Source organism: Anser brachyrhynchus, assembly GCF_964034855.1.
Source record: "Anser brachyrhynchus genome assembly, chromosome: 15".
Taxonomy (NCBI): Eukaryota; Metazoa; Chordata; class Aves; order Anseriformes; family Anatidae; genus Anser; species Anser brachyrhynchus.
In genome coordinates this window covers 11,053,794-11,076,808 of record NC_137733.1, presented here as the reverse complement: position 1 = coordinate 11,076,808, position 23,015 = coordinate 11,053,794, and the positions used below count along the sequence as shown (strand labels likewise).

Sequence of the window (23,015 nt, the reverse complement as noted above, 5' to 3'; positions counted from 1 at the left end):
CCAAAAACAGTCTGGACAGAACTTGTCTTGCACAGCCAATCCTTCTACGGTGGCTGTAGGCCAACAGAACTTGCCTGGGAACCAGATTTCCAACTGGATTTTCTTAGAAGCTGAGGACCTTCAAAAACTTCTCCAGCTGCCAAACATGCTTTCAACCTGCTTTCTAATATGAACACAAAGCAACATGTATGCAAGTATGCAAAATGCTGCTCCAAAAACAATACTGCCATAATTTGCTTCCTAAGGAGAGAATGAAAAAGAAAATGTGACGGATGATAGCTGCATTGCCTAAATGTACTATTGGAAGACATCTGGTGCTGCAGTAACGAGAACGGTACAGGATCTTATATAGAAATAGAGTAGCAAACTCAGTGGAAAGCTTTTCATTAACCTCAGTGAACTATGAATTAAGCTTTACATGTCTTCTGGGAACAGTAGTTCTGTTCCAACATAAAAGCTATTTTTCTCCCTATTCCCAGAGACCTGAGCAGTGTTTATATTTGTGTTCCCTGACTACACAGGTATACTCCATTGGAGGTCCAAAGAGAAAGATGCTAATTTCAAAGCAGAAGACACTCAACTTATCTGATGGTGTCTTTCCCAGGTTGAATGCATGGACTGAAAACAAGTATAGAGTAAGTTAATTTTGTACGAATTTTCAGTAAACAGCAAAGCCTACAGATATACAGGTTTATTCCAAAACTCATTAATAATTAAAGTCTCGTGCTACCGTTCCTCTAAACGAGACCACTGCCTTTAAGTATCAAATTCTACACATTTAGTAAAAGATCACGCACATTATAAAATATTTCCCAACACTTTTTGTTGTCCAAAGTAAGACACAATTTTTAATGTCCAAACGTTTGGCTAACCTTACTAAAAAATGCCTGTTTTTCAAAGGTTTTATTTCTTCTACAACTGCAACATGTTCCTGTGAAATTTTTAACAGAGATTCTACGGTTGTACAATAGAAAAAAAAGTTTAATTGCTTGGGAATTGTAGTTATCGAGCAGAATAGAAAAGAAATCACTTTCCAACAACAATTCCCACGTGTAACTTCAGTATGAACTTTTCAATTAAGGAGGCGGAAATGTAATAAGAGAGCATACCATGTTTACAGAGCACACACAAGGGTATGAAGTAAAACGAATTCCTTCATTGGGCTTCCTACAGATTGAAGAAACTAGGTTCATTTTAGCCTTTCCCAGCATATCCGTTTCCATAGCTTTGTACGCTAAACCCAAAGAGAAGGACAGCTAACATCACATTATCCCATGTTTAAAGACTGATTTAGCTCTTTCAGGGAAAAAACTCAGCAGAAACACAAAAGGAACCTACAATCTGATGGTAAGATCACACAGTAAAGGGCAGGGCTATACAGAGCTAGGCATTATGATACAGTATTAACAGAGACCTTTGTCCTTGCTCAGGTGACATACCCTGCATGGTACCATGGAGACATATAGAGGTTGCATCTACATGGTGTTTTGCAACACCAGGAGCCAGCCCAGCAGCTTTATTTTTTTTTTTTTTTTGCTGAATGTTTCATGTTTTATGCAGTTTTAAATCATTTGCTTATTGAGTTTGCCTTGGCTTTTTTCTGGAATAAACAATTGAAAACATCAGCACAACTGTAAAACCTAATATACTTGGCCTTGCCATCAGTAGAAAAGAGAGTTAAGGTCGACTACCTCCATAAAAGACACTGCTCTCTCTGCCACGTGTGCTTTCTGGTCCAGTTCCTACAGCACACTGTAGAACCAGCACACACGTGCTATAAATCAGTTGGTGCATGCACTGTGGAAGGAATGGAAGACCCCCAAACCACGACCTCTGTAATCAGTCAGGTCGATTTCATACGCTGAGGCTGGTTTGGGGTAGACAAGTACTGCGTGTGGTGTCACAGAAAAGAGGACATACTCTGAGGAAGCCTGGATTGATATACTCTATTTCTAATAGATGGTGCTTTATTTTGCTGTAGTATTCAATGAACTCTCACCAGTAATAGGGCAATAGCAAAGATTTAAGTGTTTCCCAGGTTTTAATAAGAGCGAAGCAGTGTTTTCAAGGCACTTTATGAACATTGCATTCTCTTTCCTCTATTTTCTACCTTGATTTGGAAGAAATAACCCTTTGTTTGTCAATTAGAAACATTAAAGCATTTTCTTACCTGGCATTAAGTTTAACTACTAGACAGGGAAAAATTTTATGGGTTCAGCAAGTGTGAGATTACACATATTAGTGAAAGGGTAGCTGGCTTGAGAAATATTCCACATTAATTTGCCTTATATAGCAAAGGTTTTGTCCATCTCCCTTACAATGCACACTAACATATTTTATTAAAAAATGCTGGAAAACACATGAAAGTCATTAACAATCAAATGGAATATAATTATAATTAATTTTGCACAGCAGGCACACACTGTCAATGAGTGACTATCATTTTCTATTCACTCTAATGAAGTTCATATTTAAATCACAAGATTTTGCAACCTTAACATAGTAAAGGTTGCACATCTACTTTAAGTCCACAGAGGGACAAGACTGAGATTTGCAAGTAAAAGGAAAGAACAGGCTGAAATATAGAGTCAGCTGAGCCTGGTCCTGTTATCAAAAGAATAAAAATAAGGCCCTTAGTTACATTAGAAAATAAAATTTCCTACAATCTTTTCCTGGATAATTTTCTCAGTTGCTGTGAAGCCCTTGATCTAGTCTCAGTTGTTCTGTTTTGGTCTTCGTCACAAATGATGATGATAATTACAGCTAGGATTTTGAAAGGAATATAATGTTACAGTAAATGCTGAAATCCATTGTAACAGCAGCCTACTTGTCTTATGCCAGATCTTAAGGTCCTTATTTTTGACGGACAAGACTAGCACGATGATGTACAGAGGCAGAGCAGCTCCTAGGCTCTGAAGCAGACAAGACAAGACAAAGGCAGGTCATCATGTAAGGGAAACACAATGCCTTACCCGAGTTCATATCAGCCTATGTTATTGCTAAGAACTTCATACTCAGGTCTCTCATATCCCAACCTATTGCCTTAACTGTAAACCTATAACTTGTAAAAAACTATCAGCTGTAATCTGAGAAAAACACAGGAAACCTACATTATTTTGGTGTATTTGTACAGGAAAAAATGTTGTCTATAGACTGTACCAGTAATGAAAAAAATAAATGATTTCCAAACCAGGTTTAGCCTGGTCTGGGGAAAAAAAAAAAACAACAACAACAACAAAAAAAGACCAAACAGCTACAGGTGAAGTCCATTTGCTGACATACAAAATGGACAGCAGAAAAATCACTCATACTTTATGTCAAGACCAAATAATGCTAATGAAGCACTGTGTTTTCTCACAGGCCAGGTGTATAATTCTAGATAGCTGGGATAGAAAATGGTTGTTTGTAAGGAGATTTCATGAGGAATTAACTTTACATAGTATTTGAATTTCTGTTTTTACTAGGTGGACTACTTCTTTTACTTGTGCCTTTTCATTATCTAGACCACTATTATTATTTACACAGCATTGATGTTTGTTAGCATCATGGACGACCCAGATGGGCCCTACACAAGCAAAAGAAAGGCCCTCTCTAGAAAGTGCTGACAAATGTCAACTACTAGCATCAATTAACTGCAGCTACTTTCTCCCTTGAGTGTTTATGAATACACCAAAACAAGTTTCTCAACAGTGTTTCTGAAGAGAATTCAGAGCAGATTCTTCCATGTAAAAATGAAGGATTTAGAAAACAGGTGAGAGGGGGCTTCGTCCAAGGATGAAAGACTCTAGTGACGCACAACCTTCTCCACTGACCCCAGAGGGAGTCTAAACTACTAATTTAGGTGGCTAAGGTTACTTGAGATGCACTCTAAATACCATCTCCTCAACACTGGCAGCAGTAGCTAATCAGATAACTCACTATGTAACGTTGCTTTCCAACAAACAGAAGGCAAATCCCAAAATCACTTCCACACACATGCATTGCCTTCACCAGATCCACACAACACCATGTCAGATTTCATTCCAACACCACAAAGTAAAACGTCTGCAACTGAGATCAGCCACTGAGAAAATCAGGTCCCCACGCAGCAGAAGACTCGGTTCAGGACTGGGGAAACGGGCTCTCCTGTCTCTTAACCTTCTCTTACTGGTGTTGCCTTACTGCTTCCAGACTTCTCTTTCTTCCATCTTCGGAGCCTTTCAGTACAACATACAGCCTTCAAGCCTTTAGCTTATCTCACATTTCTGTCCTCTATTTTGTCTCTTCAGCCCTTTCGTTGGAAACCTGCTTGAACAGCTATCTTACAATATTAAAAAGTGCATAGATATTTTGGGGGCTCTGTTCTCTATCTCTTTAAAGTAACCTAATTTTAGCATATGCAGAGCAGGCATGCCCTTGAAAAATAAGAGGCCTTTTCCACACTGACATCCCAATCAGGAAAATACTGTCCATATTAGTAGAGAACAAATTACTCTGCTCTCACAGAGCAGCTGAATCTATCACATCCTTCTGTCAGTGATACCCAGTAAACTTCTCTGTTGTCATAAAAAAGAAGTTGTCTCAAGCCTTCATAAAAGCAGTCAGTTCTACTCATTTTGTTCATGAGAATAAATGAGTCATGAAACACAGAGATAAAGTAAGCTACCTATTTTAAGCTGTGCACTAAAGAGAGCTGTGCATTCAATTTTGCTAGTTCTAACTACGTAAAACATCCATGCTGGGTGGAAGGAAGAAAGGAAAGAGGGAGGGAAGTGGAGGAAAGAGACCAAGAAAAAAGCAACCCAGTGAGGCAGCGAAAAATTAGAGAATCATAGAATGGCCTGGGCTGGAAGAGATCCCAAAAAATCATCACATTTCCAGATACGTGCTATTCTACAGTCACATACACTATGGATCATAACTCATAGAATCATCTAGGTTGGAAAAGACCACCAACCTGACCTGACCTACAGAGTCCCACCACTAAAGCACCTCCCTTAGTGCCATGTCCACAACATCTCTTAAATATCTCCAGGGATGGGGACTCCACCCCTTCCAATGCTTGACCACCCTCCCTGTGAAGATATTCTTCCTGTCTAACCTAGACTTCCCCGAGGTTTAGACGACTCCTGCCAAATTGTTCCTTGAAGGAGGAAGCGGAAGAAAACCGGACATTTAACTGGTAGATGATAATTAAACAGTGCATGAATCTAAACAATTAAATGAAAAATGGCCTGTTCCTATAAGTGAATTACCCTTCTTTTACTCTTGAACAATGTTTCTGGAAGGTTGACAGTAATGTATTGTAGGAAATAAATATATTTAATCTGAAACAGGGCTTCACTAAACTACGTATCAACTTTAAATAGGTTGAGAACCATCATGCTGTTTGGGTTTCCTTATAGACCAGTTTGCAAGGGAATTGTTTAAAAAAGTAATGAGAGAGAAAGAGCCAGTGATAGAGAATCATGACTGACAACAATTTGGGGGTGTTTCTAGGAAAGAACTCCAGTTTGTGAAATCAGTAGTAGCAGAAAAGAGATAATCAATTTACCAGAGAATTAAGTCCAATATTTTAAGGTAACTGGACATAAGGTAAGGCTTTGCTTCAAAATGGAAGTTTTGAGCTGCTGCCTTTGGCATTCAGTAACATGGTAATTGACAAACTGTCCTTCACTGAGGGATTCTAACAATAAGAAGCTGTATGTGATGGATTAGTGTGATAATGGCTACTGGTACGACTATCAAGGTTAAGGGCTGAAGAAGTAAAGTTCTTTCTTCTTACATATTTGGTTCTTGCTTTTCAGATAAAAAGTATGGTTAGCTAAGAAAAAAAAAGTGAAGGTGACAACGTACAATGAAGATATCCTTCAAGAAAATGCTGACAGCTAAGAACAGCAGAGCCATGAAGAGACATATAAATGGCTGTATTCATTGCTCGTGTCTTAATCCAATCTCAAAGATAAATATATACAGGCTTTCTCTTGTAACAACATCTTGCTACTCCAGAAGCACAATAATATTTACTATTGCTAGGGAAAGAATTCCGCACCAGGCAACATTTGAGAATGAAAACATAAATTATAATAATAATAATTAAAAAAAAAAGAAATAATTGGTCAAGAGAAACTTAAATTTCACTGAAAACAGACTTCTGTATTTCATTATAAAACTGGACCTCTGGTAACGCAAGTGCCAGTATCCCTGCAGTGGCTAAGCCACAGTTCTGGGGTTTACATCAGACCAAGGTAGGTTAGCAATATAATCCCTAGATCTAATTATTACTTGCCTGAGACTTGGTCTTCTGAATTCAGTCTTCTGAATCCATGGTGGGAGCTCTTACCTATCTGATTAGACTGCAAGACAAAAATGCCTCACAGATAGAGCCCAACATGCAGTAAACTCTCAGGAAATCAAGCAGCCTGCTATCTGCTATCCAAAAACTTTCTGGGCTGGTCAGAAAACACTAGGTATTTGCTTTCATGAGAACAGATGGACTTCCATAAAATACTTCGGTTTTCACATGACAGGAAGAGAAGGGCCTCAAGGGCATCAGAATGGCTCTGAGCTACTGATGTGTGGCATCTCTGCCTCAAAGAAAAAACAAATTAAGCCCCAGCATGAATCAGGAAAGTCATTTCCAGAAATTAGAGAGACATATCAAAAGGATTTACTAGACATTCGTGCGGCATTATTGGGTACACATAGATACAGTTGTGTTCATTCTTCGTCAAGATAGCTGAGGACGAACTGAAGCTGATGAAGGAACGGTCTATAAGGATGATGGCAAAACAGACCTCATCTTACAAAGACAACTAAAAGCTTAGCTTGTTTAGCTAAGCAGAATGAAGGCTGAAAGAGAATGTAATTGTCTTCTATAAATATGCCCAAGGGAGTAAACAGCATGGAAGCAGAAAAACTATTTAAACTAAAGGACCATGTCACCATAAGAACAAACTGATATAATATTTTAGCTTAAAATTAAAGGGGAGTTTCTAGAAGAAAGATTCAGAACAGCAGTAACAGCAGTTGGAGGCAAGCTATCTAACTACAGACCTGTGTGAAAAAATGATGTCTCGGACCTTGGTTTCAACAAATACTGGAATTTTAAGCCATGATTCAGTAAGATGTTCACAGCTTCACAAAACGGAAGAGCTACTTTTAATGAAAAGCCTTAAAAAAAAAAAAAGCCAGAAGCTGTTTTTCTGTACACAATTCAGCCAAAACTATTTCTATATGTTTTTTGTTTTGGTGACTAAATAATAAAACAAGAGGGAAATGAACTGATATACGTATGAAACAGGCATTTTGGCTTCAATACAACTGAAAGATCTTTGTTCCCAGTGAACTTTCAAAAGAAGTACTACGGACAACAGCCTCTGTCTGGACTCCACGCATTTGAGGTGCGGGAAGTACGTTCAGACACTTCTGAACAAATAACTACCAAAATAATTTCTGTGATATTTTAGTCCTACCTTGATCCAGGACGCCTTTTTAAATGCAGATAATCAACTCTTTCAACACGCTTTCTTAGGCAGCATGGTATCTGGTGAGGCGACAGTGTACATCTGAGAGCAGGACTAGGCCTCAGCAGATCACGCTTGGAGAAAACAGAGCATGCAAACACTTTATGAAATCATCTACTGAGAGAATAATGAAGGAGCTGCTTTACGGATTTTGAGGGCTGCTGCTGCTGGGTTTATAGGTGCATGAAGTGGCAACCGATGCTTTTTAAAGCCCCTTCCTCATAAAAGCAGCTGTCACCACTCTTCCCCTAGGAGCGGTCTCCAGAGCTCTTCTCCTACCCTCAAAAAACGTGACTTTCCTGAACTAGGCCAGCCCTGCTCTGGAGCCAGCCCAGCATCCATGAAAGCAGTGGCAAAGCTCCATTTTACACTCTGCTAATAAGAAACCCTAAACAGCCTGTTAACTCCCGCTATTAACTTTCATAATATAAATAACTGGCCAAAGTGCAAGTTCTCTGTAGGATGTGTTGCAGGATTGCCATCATATTTATTACCTGTCAAGCTTTAAGGGAATTATTTGCTTTCCACTTAGTAGTAGTAAAATTATTTTTTTTAATCCAGCAAATGCATACACTCCCATGACAGCAAATGATTCTATCACTGAACCAGTATGCAGACTAATACACACAAGGAAACAGCTGGCCCAGCTGAGCTCATTTTTGTTCTTGTGTTTTCATGTTAGTTGCAATGCAATGAATAAAATAGTCTAGGCCATGCTGACAATGCACACAGAATATGTTAACAACCTCTCTGATACTGAACAATTCTCCTCCCTGTCTTTGCAAATGACCTTCAAAATCTATCATCTTAGCTCTAGAGGAGCCAACAACAGCCCACAGCCAGAACCAAGGTTGCAGCAATGTCCCACAGCAGACAGTATGGGTTGAGATTGCTTTAGATCATACAAGATCATATAAATGTGACACCACTTCATTCACTACATGAACATTACCAAACAGCTCTGGTCTTTGCAAAGTTTTAATGACCTTTTAAGAGAAATGGCTTTGCTTTAAGGTTTATTCCCAGTATACTGAACCTGCAGAATGCATGAATATTGGACAGGCTGTGCCACATGTTTAAGTATATAAGGCTGCTAACTGTGAACAGGTGTTTGCACCTCAGAGCACTAAGCACAAGGATAACAGTAATATTTGCCGGGGTTTTCATGTCAGCAGTCTGATAACAAAAAATTGAGATTCATATTTTAAAATGTTTTCAAAATCAGATGCATTCGTGTTAGCACTTTGATTCAGGTTGAGCTCTTGTGATCAAGCTAAAGAGGTACAGGAAAGACAAATTATCTCCCCATCTTTGTGCCCTAACCAAAAAAAATGCTGCATGAATTTGGAATATTTACCAAGAAACAATGAATTATACACATGTAAGATACACAAGCATTTTCTGGGTGGCATTGTAATTACATGAGGCAGACCTAGGTTTCAGAGGGGTTTGATGCGAAGTTGTTTTGTATTCCAATTGCAGTATCTGAGTGCCATTGAAAACACAACAAAGCTGAAAGAGGTAGAAAAACAAAAACATCTCCTTTGTCCCCAGTGAATTCAACTTCATTAGTTTTGGCAGCTTTTCAAAGATCAGAAAAAAATATTTGTTTGATCTTTCACTTCTTTCCGCTTAAGGTCAATGATTAAAATAGGATCAGCTCAGTGACTACACCTGCAGTTCACAGTCTGTTGGATAAACCTGCTAAGTACCATTTTGACTGCTGTGGGGAAAAAAAAATGATTCCAAGACATTTTATAACAGCTTTACAGAAGGGAGAAGATTGTTGCTTTCTCAAGTAACTGGAAGCCTGGGCCACAAGGCAGAACAATTCTGTTCTAATCATCTCTCTGCAATAGACCTACCTGTTGTTACCCAGCAAGTGATATACACCAAAAATTTCAGGGACGCATGTCACAAGCCTGACACACAGACCACATTCAGTCCCCAGCAAGTAAAACCATCTGCAGAACAGCTCAGGATCAGTAGGTTTGCCTGCTGGCAGGAACGCACGGAAGTATGAAAAGAGGGTTCTTTGTGAAATAAGAAACCATTCATCTAAAAAGTTATGTCTGACATGCTTTGTCCTACCAATGTTTAAGACAGTAATTTTCAGAATTCAGACAGACAGATAAGTCAGTCTTTAAAATGCACTGGGTTCTGAATTCCTTTCTGTATTACTGCTGCTAAAGGAATGAAGGAAAGAAGGAAGAAAAGAAGGAAGAAAGGAAGATGTGTGTTTAGATAACGTGTTTAGATAACATAGACAAGTCTTTGGAAACGCTTAAGCAGACAGCACTGCGGACTGGGAAAAGCATCCCATTATCAATTTCGGAGATTTAAGGATTAGATTGAATCCTCTAAGACTTTAAAAAACAAAAACAACTTTCCTTCTGCTCTTGTGATGGTCTAATTCCATTTAGAAAATCTTCCTCAAAAAGAAGATAATCTTAATCTTTCTTTCAGGGGAAATAAAAATATTTCACAACAAAGCAGGACAACAATGGGAAATGTTGTCCAGGAGGACCTCAGGGCAGAAATGTTTCCCCGAGTACCTTACAGAGCCTTTCAGTGGGGGAAAAAAAAAAAAAAAAAAGTCTCTTGTTCAAACATTGAATGATAATGAGCAATTCATTCAGTCTTATTATGATTTCAAATACGCATCCCAGACCATCATCACCCTCTGACAGAGAACCAATGTCTTTTTGGTAAAAGGATTTTTTTTGTCTGATAGAATTAAAAAATTAAAAACACTGTGCTTCCAGCTCCAGGCACAGAGAGCACAGGAAAACTGTGGCTGATGAACAAAGGTACTTCTAAGTCACCTTTATGTCTTCTCATTATCAGAGTGGCTGGGAACCTAACCTCCTCCCCTGGAATAAGGTCAGATTAGTTGGAAATATGCTCTAAAATGATTGTGGTTGCCAAACCATTGAAAGGGTCTGTATGGAAACCTACCTCTGATACACACAGTGTCTAGAAAACAAAATATTGCTCCGATTACCTTCCCGTATCCACTACACATTGTTAGGAGGGCACCCAAACAAAAGCTGAGAGATTTTAGAAATTTGGCAGTCCCTTCCTTGCCAATCATCCACACTTGCACATGAGCACTTTTGCAGATTAAGCCAGTTGTAGTTCACCAGGTAAACAACAAAAGCACAGACTTCACTGTCAAAAAGCTCATGAAAATATGGAACCATTAGTCTTATAACAAGACAGAGATACACAGTTATGTTTGAGAGTGTATAAACAGACATATGATCATTCCCATACTGCAACTTGGAGCATGGTTCTCTGTTTTGTAGCCTAGGAAACTTTGGTGTCAATAAGTCTCCCAAACCCCAGTATAGATATTCACTAACAAAAAAGTACACTCTTAACATCTCATGTGCTACGAAGCTAGAAATTTAGATTAACTTTTCAATATCTACATCCACGATTAAAGGAGAAAAAGATAGTAAAGATAGTAAAGAGCTTCAAGACAGCAAAGTTGTTTGCTCAAATTGCTGATGACCTACGTGATCACTAACTTGGGCCTGCTGAAACTAATGTTGGAACATTTTGTTGAATTTTGTTTCAGTCAGACTGTGCTTTGAATCTAGACTGACCAACCATAAAATTGCTGAATCTGATTTATTTTATCAGATTTCTCTTTTACTGCTACAAAATCTGATGTCTGATTTTAATCTGAACTGACAAATTTGAAGGGGAAAGACTGATTCTTGAAAGGAGCGGGGAGATGAATCCAGGCAGAAACGCTCCTTTTTTTTTTTTTTTTTTTCCAGCAGGTCAGAAGTTCTTCAGTCCTTTTTTGCTAAGTAAAAACCGGGCAGTTTTATGACTGTAAAGTAAAGAGCCAAAGCAACACTATTTTTCCCTTCGTTAAGAAAGAGAAAATCAAAAACTACTCCCCCTTCTCCCTCCCAGGAAGCACAAAGAAACAGAAAAGAATCCACCAGACACAGAGCACAATAGAAAAAGTAGCACAAATTACAGAAAACATGGGGGAAGAATGGCATGCTTGAGATCTCATCATTGCTTTTTGCAATGACTTAAACCCAAGAGAAATGTCTTGCTATAAAAATTTTAAGAATTATCGAGAACGAAGTTCTAACACAAGAGAGTTGAAAACATTTAGTTATAAATCTTCTTATAACAAAGAAAACCAAACAATTGGAATAACTTGTAGTACTAACAACTCCTCCGGATTATTTGTATACTAATTCATTATTTAAAAAAAAAAAAAAAAAAAAGGCACTATTAGTCTAATCACATTCCCACTTAAATGAATGGAAAAATGCTAAAATCTTTTTTTAATCAAAAGCCAGATCACTGCAGGGATTAGTCCCTGTAGGTCATTTGCGCACAGTTTGCTGGATGACACTATATATAATAACTTTTAAGCACTTGGAGCATTTCAGATTGGTATCCAAGGAACTCACAATGCATGGAACTTGATATTCCTTGTCATTGCAAAGAGTTACTGGAACTTCTGAAAAAATCTTTTCTGGGAGAAAAAATATGAGGAAACAGTTCTTTTGATTGCAACGGACATTTTAGTAAATAAAGAAAAATGGGACAAATTATTTTTAAAAAATCTCATTAGAGACACCAAAATATTGATTAAGCTGCTCTGAGTAAGCCCTTGAGAACTGAAGCTAAAAGAAGTCCTAATAATCAAAAGAAAGTCTGTTATAGCAAAAAGTGTTATGGTATCAATAACTGTTAATGAGCAACTTCAGCAGCCTCTTGCAGCAAGAACAAACCATCTATCACTTTCAGAGAGCTGTGGTTCGAGGCTTGCTGAAAAACAGCATAGGATTACAGGAAAGCTAACTGAATTGCTAACAAAACATTCTCCACCAGCTTACTAAAGTAGTACTTTGAGATAACAAGGGAGTTTATTAGCCAAAATAGGTCCCATCCTAACATTGGGTTGTGCAGTCGCTAACAAACACCACGGCTAGAGCATCAAATCCTGTTCACTAAATTAGCAGAAGAACAACTCTAAGGTCAGCGTATAAAAATGTCCTGGCTTTGTCTGGGATACAGTTTGTTTTCTTCATAGTAGCTGGTGCGGTGCTGTGCTCTGGATTTAAGAGAAGAACAGTGCCGGTAACATTGATGTTTTAGTCACTGAGCAGCGTTTACATCACCCGAAGGACTTTTCAGCTTCTCATGCTGCCCTGCCAGCGAGGAGGCCGGGGGTGCACAAGAAGCTGGGAGGGGACACATCAGGGACAGCTGGCCCAGACTGACCAAAGGGATGATCCATACCTGAAGGTGTCATGCTCAGCAATGAACACAGGCAGCTGGCTGGGGGGCTGCCACTGCTCAGGGACTGGCTGAGCATCACTCAGTTGATGGTGAGCAATTGCATTTTGCATTGTTTTTTTCCTCTTTTGTACTTTTTTCTTTTGTTTCCCTTTCTTTATCTCAACCAACAAGTTCTTGCACTTTTACCTTTTCAGTTCTCTCCCCCATCCCACTGAGGTGAACTGAGCGAATGGCCGGTTGGTGCTTTGCTGCCTGCCTGGTTAAGCCACAACCAAAATATATGTGGGATTTGGGCTTCAAGAATGAAGAGGATATGACCTAACTAATGCTTATCCAGGATTGATTTAGATTTAACTTGGTCAAAAATGGAGTCAGCTCATTTACTTCCAGCTCATTCTGTGTTAAGACATTTAAATTCTGCTTGCAGGACGTGAAAATAAAGTATTTTGCTTAAAGCAGAATATTACTTGTATAAAAGAAAAAGCCCTAGAACAACCTTGCATCTCCCCACCCATCTCACCCTCCCATCATTAGGCTTTAAGTACTACGTTTTGAAGTTTTGCTGTGTTTTTACTATATTTAGGACAGCAAACATCTGGATATTCTATATATTATCCCCCATTTCCTTTTGTTTTTTTTTCTATACTGAATAGAAGGCATCGGGTAATACCTCTGCTGCTTTCTAAGGGAAATAGGACAAAGATTGGGTCTGAGCTATCAGTGTCATGATGTACAATACAGTGTCTGTATCAATGAGAATCATCTTAACTGGCTTGAAGTATCCCCTGGCTATCTCAGGATCCTGACTTTGTGGCTTGGCCACCGTCTGTGTTCTCAAGGCCCTCCCAAGGAAGGAAAGAAATGCAATTTGGTAGGCTCAGAAGGGCTGACTTCTGGTCATCACTATTTCAAACCTGTTCATACCTGACTAGGCAGTGCCTCTTCTTGCAGAATGAAAAAAAAAGAAAAGATGACTAAATAATACGTCTTTCAGAAGCGCAGTTATTCCTTCCAGTTGATATGAGGTTAGCTTGCAAACACAAAAGGCAAGAAAAGTAACTCAATCTCTGTATCCACGTATAACTGGTGAGTTTAAGGGAGCACTTGTTGTAAAACGATTCCCTGTGACCTATTTCTGCAATCAAGCTGCTGCCAGGAACAGTGAACATAAAATTGAAGAGAGAGTGAAAGAGCGAGAAAAAGCAGAAACACAAAGAAAACATTTTAGGAAAACAAATCAAGATAATCTAATTCCAACACACTCACAGTCTCATTGGTCTTAGCAAGGGAAATTATACATATTCCATTGCATGTAACTGTGACTTCCAAACACCATTTGAATCAAAGCTCAAGTGTCCCCACAGAGACAATATTTCATTACATTTATACAGAAATACGACTGGAAGAGACTTCTTGGATCACAAGGCCAGCGTTGGGCAACTGGTGGCAATCGAGTTGTAGAAAGAAACTGCCTGTTTTCGAGAGTAAATTCCCTAACACAGCTCAAGCCTGGAACGTGTTCCTACACCGCAGTAGTTATGGAGTTTTGCTTCCACTAAGAGACCAAGCTGATGCTGAAGTAGCCTGTAAAAACGTACAACTAAGCCAGGATTAATCATTTTCTGCAGATCTGTCCATTTGCCACAACATCAGGCTTTCAACAACATTCAAGAACTACTGATTCAGCAAAGCTGAGGTTGAAGAACTCCTGCAGGTAGAAAATGAAGACCCTGCCCCTGAAAGTCACTGGTGGCTTTTTCGTGGTGTTCTTTTTTTTTTTTTTTTTTTGCGTATTTGTTTTTTGGGTTGTTTTGCTGTTCAAGACTTTTGTCCCAACAAAAGCAGATAATTAGTCACTGGAAAACTTCAAAAGCCATGATATATCTCATTTTGTTTGGGTTCAGTTGACTTTCAGAGAACTCTTTAAATCATCAGTTTATATTAATTTAAGTAATCTGAAGTACTGACTGCATATTTGAGATAACAATGTCAAAGCCTTAGAAGAACTGTATTATTTTTGACACATACCAAAACAGTAATCTTTCATATAGTTTTTGCAAAAGTGAGAGTTAGAATGCATGTAGCATCAGTTCCATTTTCAAATTAGTGCCTCTGGCATGTAGTAAAGAGGCTGAAATCTTTGGGGATATCTGGTAGTGCTTCCAGAAATTGTTACTGCTGTTTCTAATGCAGTGCTAATGTGATGTAGCACTTTTCTATTTTTCTCCTGTATTGAGTACACTGTAGGCGTTTACTGAAACATTTTAAAATGATTCTATGACTGTATGTCAATTATCACTATATTATGAATAAACACTTGTTATACATCACAATAGGTATCCCTTTTCTCAATCTCAGAGTTGTCTGCTTCGTGAGAGCAGGTGAATCCTACCCTTCCCCTGTCTAGAAAGAGCCCCACAGCTTGGAGTTAATTTTAAAATACAGAGAATTGGAATTTTCCATGGATTAATACAGAAGAGCCAGAGGGTTGTATCAGTTCTCTGTTCTTACTGTACTTGCGTACCTTACAGAGCTGCCCAGTTTTCACCAGAAATACAGACAAAGTGGAAATCAGAGTGGCACACTGACTTTTTAACTCTCTATGAAGGACTATTTTGAAAAAACAGAGGTCTGCCTACAATTTTAATAATGTTGACAGAAATAAATAACCACAAAAAATAGACATTCTCCAAAAAAAGTCTTTACTTAACCTTTTTTTCTCAGTAGAGAAAAATGAAAATAAAAAATCAACCTAGAGAGCCATTAATTATTTTTTTCCTGTCCTTAGATAAACGGAAGTTAACACAGTATCCAACCTGAGCTCAAATTTCTAAGTACTTACAATTAGAAGGAGGAAATAAAAATAATTTAAAAGCAAAAGTCTCTGTGAAAACCCTTAAAGTATTTGGATTATTTCAGAAGACTGTCTTGTGTAGCATAATACAGACAGACAAACTAGTGACAAATATATGCAAATAATATTAATGTCCCCTAAAGTTGTTTTAAATTTTGGCACTGGTTATTCTACATTTATGTATCTTTATGACTTCTCATATACTATGCAATTTCACTGAGATAAAACTGATTTCCTATCAACAGATTTTTTAATCCTAGAAACTTATTAGTATTTGTATTTAATCATTATGGCTCACATGCTTTAACCTACCACTTTAAAATTGCTGATTGGATGATGACTACAGAATCCATTATGTCAAGAAAAACTAATGTTAAAAACAGATAAAATAATTGATCTTATTCTTTTTTACGAAGTATGAGAAGAATCTTTACTGTTCAGTGGAATAGCTATTAGAGTATTGGCTGGAAGATGAACTACACATGAGCTATACTCTTGGCATTGCTGCTGTTAACTTTGCTGGGCTTGCCTATGATCACCAACACCAAAACCTTCACAGTAAACCACAAATTTTGTGGTTTACATTTCCTTGAACAAAGACCGGTGGCAAGTTAAGAAAGCAATTGTCGACATCAGTGTCCCACCTTTACATTAAGTATAATATCAGCTCTACATGATTTAGTGAGATTAAGTGTACAGTTGCTGGCCAAAAATTTTTGTAAGCTAAGTGTATTTCACTTACTTGTTCTATTAGTTCTTTATAGCCATGGAACTTATCCAAGTGAAACTTATGTTGTTTTTTTTTGTAAGACCTAATTTTGTTTTTCATGTTTTGGAAGTGCAAAAGAACTAATTCTAAAGAAGCTATCTTACCTTTCTCACTAGTTTCCATTCTCCAACAGATGTGATGATACTCCTCAGTGTTACGTCAAGAAGAAATCAGCATACTCTCGCATCACTTCCTTGTGTGATATTTTCAGGATCTCATCAAAGACTGCTGTCCTGAAATCTTACCTGGCATATGAAGAGCAGGAAGATCAGGAGCATCATCTTCCTTGAAATAAACCTGATGAAACAAAGTTCATGTTTTATCATTTTCATCTCATGCTATAAAAAAGCAGGCTAAAAAATAGAATGCTTATTTATGCTAATAAGCTGTTCTCTCACCCAGCAAGAAGTACAAGCACCAAGCAGTATCATCATTTTGTATTAGACCATGGTAATATATTCCTGCACAAACTTGCCACTAATCACGTAGATAAAAAAAATCCAGGGCCACAAACAGATTTTATTTTTGTCTATTTCCAGCACCGGAGTGGAACAAATACAGGTCTTTGGGAAAGCTTATTTTGACCTACAGTTCCAGGTTTCATCTCCCTGTACGAAGTATTTGAGTGTGCTGGAATAAAGGATGGCACAGTTAGGGAGAAACTCCAGTTTCATGCCCCTTCTATGCCCTTGGTTTATTGCACAACGGGTTGGAGATTGCACGAGCTTTTCTTTTGCTGGATAAATGGAAGCTATTAACAAAGTACTTGTAGTGGAACATTTAGGAAACATCCTGGGCTCTTCATTAGCGTAAATGCCAATACACAGCACAGCCACTATGTAAAAGAGCCTGAAACTTTTATTAGAAAGGATGGAGGGAAAGGATGGAATCAATATATGTATTTTTTTGATTTCTGCTTCATTTAATTTAAGCATTTTATATCTTTCATTTGTGAAGTGAATACTAAGTGAAAAACCTCAGCATTAAACTGTACACATAGATCAATCGAGTCAACTGCATGTTCATTTGCACTCTGTTTACAAGTTCTTTCCTGAAGTCAGAACCACGCAGATGTCCCTGAACGAGCCATGTGGGAGAAGCCCCCACTCAGAGTAGGCTGTCTATGAATCACACATGCAGTTTCGTCTTTCACCCACTGGAATGTAAATGCAGAGTAATACCAGCAAGGTCAACATGAAAAAGAGAATTTTGGTCATAATCCATATATTTGTGTTCAGCTTTCTGATAGTTTGCACTACTTTGGGGTCCAGCAACAAATACTCAGGAACCAAGCAGTGCTTGTTCAGCTTGAGCAAAATGGCTCTCTTTTTCCCACAGCCAAAATAATGCATTGCAGAGTGTTTTTCATTTCCTCTGTAGATACCATTGCAACGTCAAATCCTGTGAGGGCAAAGCTAGCCAGAGACTACAGATGACTTAAAGCTAGTTGCCTCCCAGGTGCTGAACATTCACAGTGTCTTACAGTTCATGTTGGCCCACCTGTGAGCAGTACAGATCATTTTAGTTATTACACGGTGCCTACACCATTCAGCCTTACTTGGTTTGTCATTCTTGATCACTTTTCCCTGCGTTCCACATGTTTTTTCACGGTGGTTACATATTTGAAGTCTGACTGCCAAAAAAGCAGCCTACTCATAGCTTATACAGTTTGATGGGTAAGTCAGCATCCCTGATGCAAACCAAAGGTCATTAAAATGACTGGAGAAAGTCAAAGCTAACAACTTGGCCCAGAAAACGTACATTTTATCTAGATTTCTTCTGACTTTGACCTTCAGTTTAGAACCAAGCACACTGCAGACAGAAGATGTCAGGTGTTACCTACTAGCACCAGACTACGCACATTACATTTTCTGGGTTATTTTTACTGTCAATCTATGGGCTTTGCATTCCTTGGGCTGCATTCTTACTTCCCAGTTTGAGTCCAAATGTTTAACCTTGGAGGTTTCTTTGGGCCAACTTGTAGTCACATCAGTGACATTAGCAGTGTCATTCATGTCATCTACAATCAAACTGCTGTTTGCAGACAGCTGGCAAAGGTTCACTCAATTAAGGGGTAGCTGAGCAGTGCAGAAAAACTTGGTGACGCCCCATACACCAAAGAACGCATCTGTCCCTAGGAAATAAGCTCTGTTACTTTCTTGTTGTCAAGACAGCTTGAGTCTAGTTTAGTGCAATGTTTTTCTTAAACAGTTGTCTAATTTTTCTTTATACTGTATTTTAAATTGGGAGGGAGTGGGATTTGCATTTTTCTAGAAAACCGGTAAAATCTGAAAAAGAGGGATACTTTTCCTTAAGAAAACAATATCCTTGTACAATCCCTTACTTTCCCTTTTATTTACATTCTAGTGCAGAGGTTCAATAAGTTTCTCCTACCATATGAATACAGAACTAATGCCTAAATATTTATATAGCTCATATAAATATTTATATGGCCCACTTCATCAGCTAATCGCAGTCATTATTTTTTGATTGCTTTGACAAACTGCCTGACTAAACAGCACTACAGAATTTAAGAAATATTTTACATATTCCTTGTTGGCTCAACTTCATGTTTTAAAAAACAAACAAATGAAAAATTTAGATTGCATGCACTCTCCTGAATCTCTGTTCACATGACACTGATTTTTCCTTTTTTTTTTTTTTTTTTTTTTTTTTAAGAATGAGATCTGTACTTTTAATCAGGGTACAGTTTTAGCATCATAACACACTGAAGCAAGAAAAAAATGCATTGGAAAGGAATTTGCTTATATTTCAAAACACTTAGAAAAACTGCTTCTTAGTTTAGGGCACAGAAACAGAGCTGAAGCAAGTAATATTTTTAACAAACTAGATTTAGTAGACATTATTTCATAGTTATACTATGGATCCAGATAAATACAGCAAGGTACTACAGAAAACTCTGAAGAGATATCTCTAAAATTAATTTTGCTATTAAAGTGTTAATTAATTAAATGTAACTTGAAGAAAATCCTGTGCAACTCAGAACACAGCTGAGCCTCTGAATTACTGTAAATGTAACTACCCATCTTTGATATCTAAAATGACTATGACATCTCAGAAGTTATACAGGCCAATACAGAAAAGTCCTTCTCATTTAAAATTTTTAGTTTCAATTTCTGTTTTTGTTCTGTTATAGATCTTTTTTAAGAGTTTGGTAAATAACAAAGAATTTGGCCCTTCATAAACAGAGGCATCCTACATGTAGCTAATAGACAGACACGCTCATTGGAGACGATCCCACGTTCAAATCTTTGTCTTGCTTCCCTTTGATTTAGACCAGATGCTTATAGGTCTCTGCCATTCTGCACAGATGCTCAGAAAAAGAGAGAGGCTCTTTTGTCATGAACTGACTTCATAAAATATCAACTGATTCAGACTACTCGACTAATCCTAGTCCAGCAGCCAGGGATATAGGTTAACTGTTCCTAGTTCTGGTTCAGAATTTGGACTAATTGCTGATTCACTCTGAGTGCTTTCTCTTTTTTTTTTTTTTTTTTTTTAGAAAAAAATAAAATACTATTTTGGGCTGTGGAAACTTTTGCAATGATCATTTCTGAACACTTCACAAAATTCTATTTCTTTCATGAAAGAGAGAAGGAAAGAGAAGCCTGCTGAAGCTGTCGGAGCACTCCAGCAAATACCTCGCTGCACACCTCCAGAGATGCTTGCGTGAAGCCTGCAAGCCTCACGTTGATGCAGCGTGAGACACCATTTTAAGAAAGGACATAAATCTGAAGATCACATTAAGAGCTATCAGTGCAATACCTTCCTGAATCTAAATATTTTCTCAGATTCAGTAACACTTCAGCGCAATTCATCTTGATTATTTTCTGGGAAGACAGAGGGTGTTGTGGAGACTTTCTGGGGTGACGATTCATACATTTGCCTTCCTCCAAGAAAACACTGAAGCAACACATAGTTAACATGAAAGGAATTTACTGGATTCTTATTTGCGCCATGGTACATCTAGAAAAGAAAAAGAGAGAATTGAGGTGGACAGGTAGCCAGAGGAATCCTTTCTTTCAAACCATGGATAACTTTTCAGATATCCTCTTTTCTACAATGCTTCTTCTTCCCTCCTTCCTAATGGGTCCCTGTTTAATAACAATATCCTCACTCTGCAGATATTGCAGTGACACCATAATGCATCCTGCCAGTGCATCCTGCTGGGGCAGTCTCTCTCAACAGCACAAAGGCTTTGGATTCTCTGCCCTTATCTCCTCTGTCACCTACAGAAAACGATTGCACTTCGCACTTCATACTTTCTTTCCACCAAACTCTCCCATGTGTTTTTATTTTTGTTGTTGCTTTGTTTTAGAACTTGATCCAACACAGTGGGTGATCTTTAGAAGAGACTTCTGAAGATGAGGGATTATTTCAAGACCATTCCTCATCCTTTGAAAGACTGCCTACAATGAGAATCTTGTCACTAGGAAATATTTAAAGGGACGTTAAAGTTACAGGTCCTAGCCTTAAGGGAAAGGAAACAAAGAAATGAGAGACATCAGCTAAAGAAGATTTTCTTAACCTTGAAATTTCCCCTACCAAGCCATATGCTGCAGCTTCTCAAAGGGTATTGCTGCAGTACAGGGAGAACGATGAGTATTAGTTGAATAATCATGATAGATTATCAAAATATATAAAATCAAAGTCTGTACCCTACAGCAAGTCATAAAGAAAAGCAGCCATCTGGAGCTTAAGAAATGTTTGTAGCTTTGTCAGTAAGACTTTATTATAAACACACAATATCGGCTGCTAATTAAAAAAGCTACAACTAAGCATTCTCCCTCTCTCCAGGCATTTTTTCCTATATACTTTAACATTCAGAACTGTGATCTTCGTAAAAAGATCTTTAAGCTTCTGTGGCTACAGGAGAATGACTACAGGATCTTTGATTTCCCTCATTCACTTCCAATATCTAGAACAAGTCTGGACCAATGAGTACTATCAAGTTTGCGTCTTTGGTCCTTTCCAAATTCTGGCTTTCTTGCTGATATCAAGAACGTTCTACCCAGCATTACGAAAACAAACACAGAAAATCAGGTAAAAAGTCTGACAAAGAGCACCACTGCAGGTTCCAGCAAAAGCCATGGAACTTTTTGACACTTACGTAAATGACAGCTGGAGAGAAAGGTACTGAAGCATTAAAAAAAAAAAAAACCTTCAATTTTTTTGCATTTTCATTTATAACGGAGGGGGAAATGTATCCTTTATTTCTTTTAAAGCTTTTGTTTTTACTAAGGATGTTGAAAATTTATGTTTAACTTCTGGTCAGGAATATACTTTCAGGAACCACATAATCCTGCACAATGCATGTCTTTTGTGTTGCATTTAGAGCTTTCAGTATAAGCACCCATCAACATAAAAATTTACATGAACAATCAGGCTAGCAACACGGTGCAGACCCAGAGACACCTTCCTTTCCCCCTCTGGACATAGCAATGATAGCACTATAGTGCAGATGGATGCAGTGGAAACAGGTCTGGGATGGATCAAAGCCATGCTTAAAAATAGCCTACAGAGATTTCCACCTCTCCTACCAAGAGATCTCAGCAGTAGCCAGCTGTTCTACTCCCTGTCTCCCCCAACAAACTTAGATGTCTCACTAGGTGAATTGCCAAGGGCCAGACCCGTGTTTCCCAATGTGTGCACAGACGAGGCATGCAATTGTATGCTACAGTCATGTTAGTTTACGTATTTATAGGTTTTTCTAAGCCAGAAGGTGCATTTTGATTCCTCCTTTCTGATATACCAAGCATCTCTGCTGGAACAGGACATGGCGCACAGAGCAACTCTTCTCACAGGCAGGGGAGGTAAACACAGTGCAGTAAGAAGGGCTGCTCGCAGAGGTTTCTGCACATAAAGGTTCTTCATGGCCTCGTCAAGTTCCTAACTCAGACTGATTAAAAATAAATAAATAAAAAAGCTACTTTGTTTCACATGATGAAAGGTGCCCTACTTACTGAGAAGACAAGTTACTTTTTGTTGTTTTGATTTCCTGCTGGCCAGGATATACAGATGTTTTTTTGGAGAAAAAAAAAAAAAAAAAAGGAACAGATGACACTGAAGCACAGAAGAGATTAACAGGGTCACTGGCTTGCACTCCCGGGGTCTGGTTGAAGGATTCCTGCTTCTTAAAATTGTGAGCAGCGAGAGATGACGGACTCATCACTCAATGAAAAGTGAGTTACGACTTTGAGGCGTGAACTTACTTGGCTGCTTTCCCCTGCCTTGGTTCTTCAGGATGGGAAGGCTCACGGGAAATGGTTACTTTGATGTTTTGTTCAGTTTTTCTGTGGAACATATTAAACATGAGGCATATCAGATACAACTTCAGAGCATCTGGGCTAAATTCACAGTTGATATTGGTGATATTCTGCATTGCTTCAGGTGACGTTTTAAGCAGGTTATTTAATGTGCTAATAAGCTTATAACCAGAACTATGTGACTAGGAACAGTAAGTCTTTTGTAAGGAGATGCAGAACATGTAGCCACACTAGACTTGACATATATCAGGCTAAGACACACGCAGAGATAGCTAAGGACAGTTAGGTAGTGTGCTAACATCCTCATTATGCCAAGAAGA

At 38.3% G+C, this 23,015-nt stretch overlaps 1 long non-coding RNA gene across 5 annotated transcripts in view; it reads right to left on the bottom strand.

Annotated features, from left to right (window-relative positions):
• The window catches only part of LOC308178274, a 290,108-nt gene that overhangs the window by 191,331 nt on the left and 75,762 nt on the right, over positions 1-23,015 (bottom strand). For all 5 annotated transcript variants that reach the window (XR_013939658.1, XR_013939659.1, XR_013939660.1 and 2 more), the window contains 3 exons: positions 22,642-22,722; positions 20,195-20,395; positions 16,513-16,705 (listed from right to left, as the gene is read on the bottom strand). This is a non-coding gene — a long non-coding RNA (uncharacterized lncRNA). The remainder of the gene's footprint in view (positions 1-16,512; positions 16,706-20,194; positions 20,396-22,641; positions 22,723-23,015) is intronic.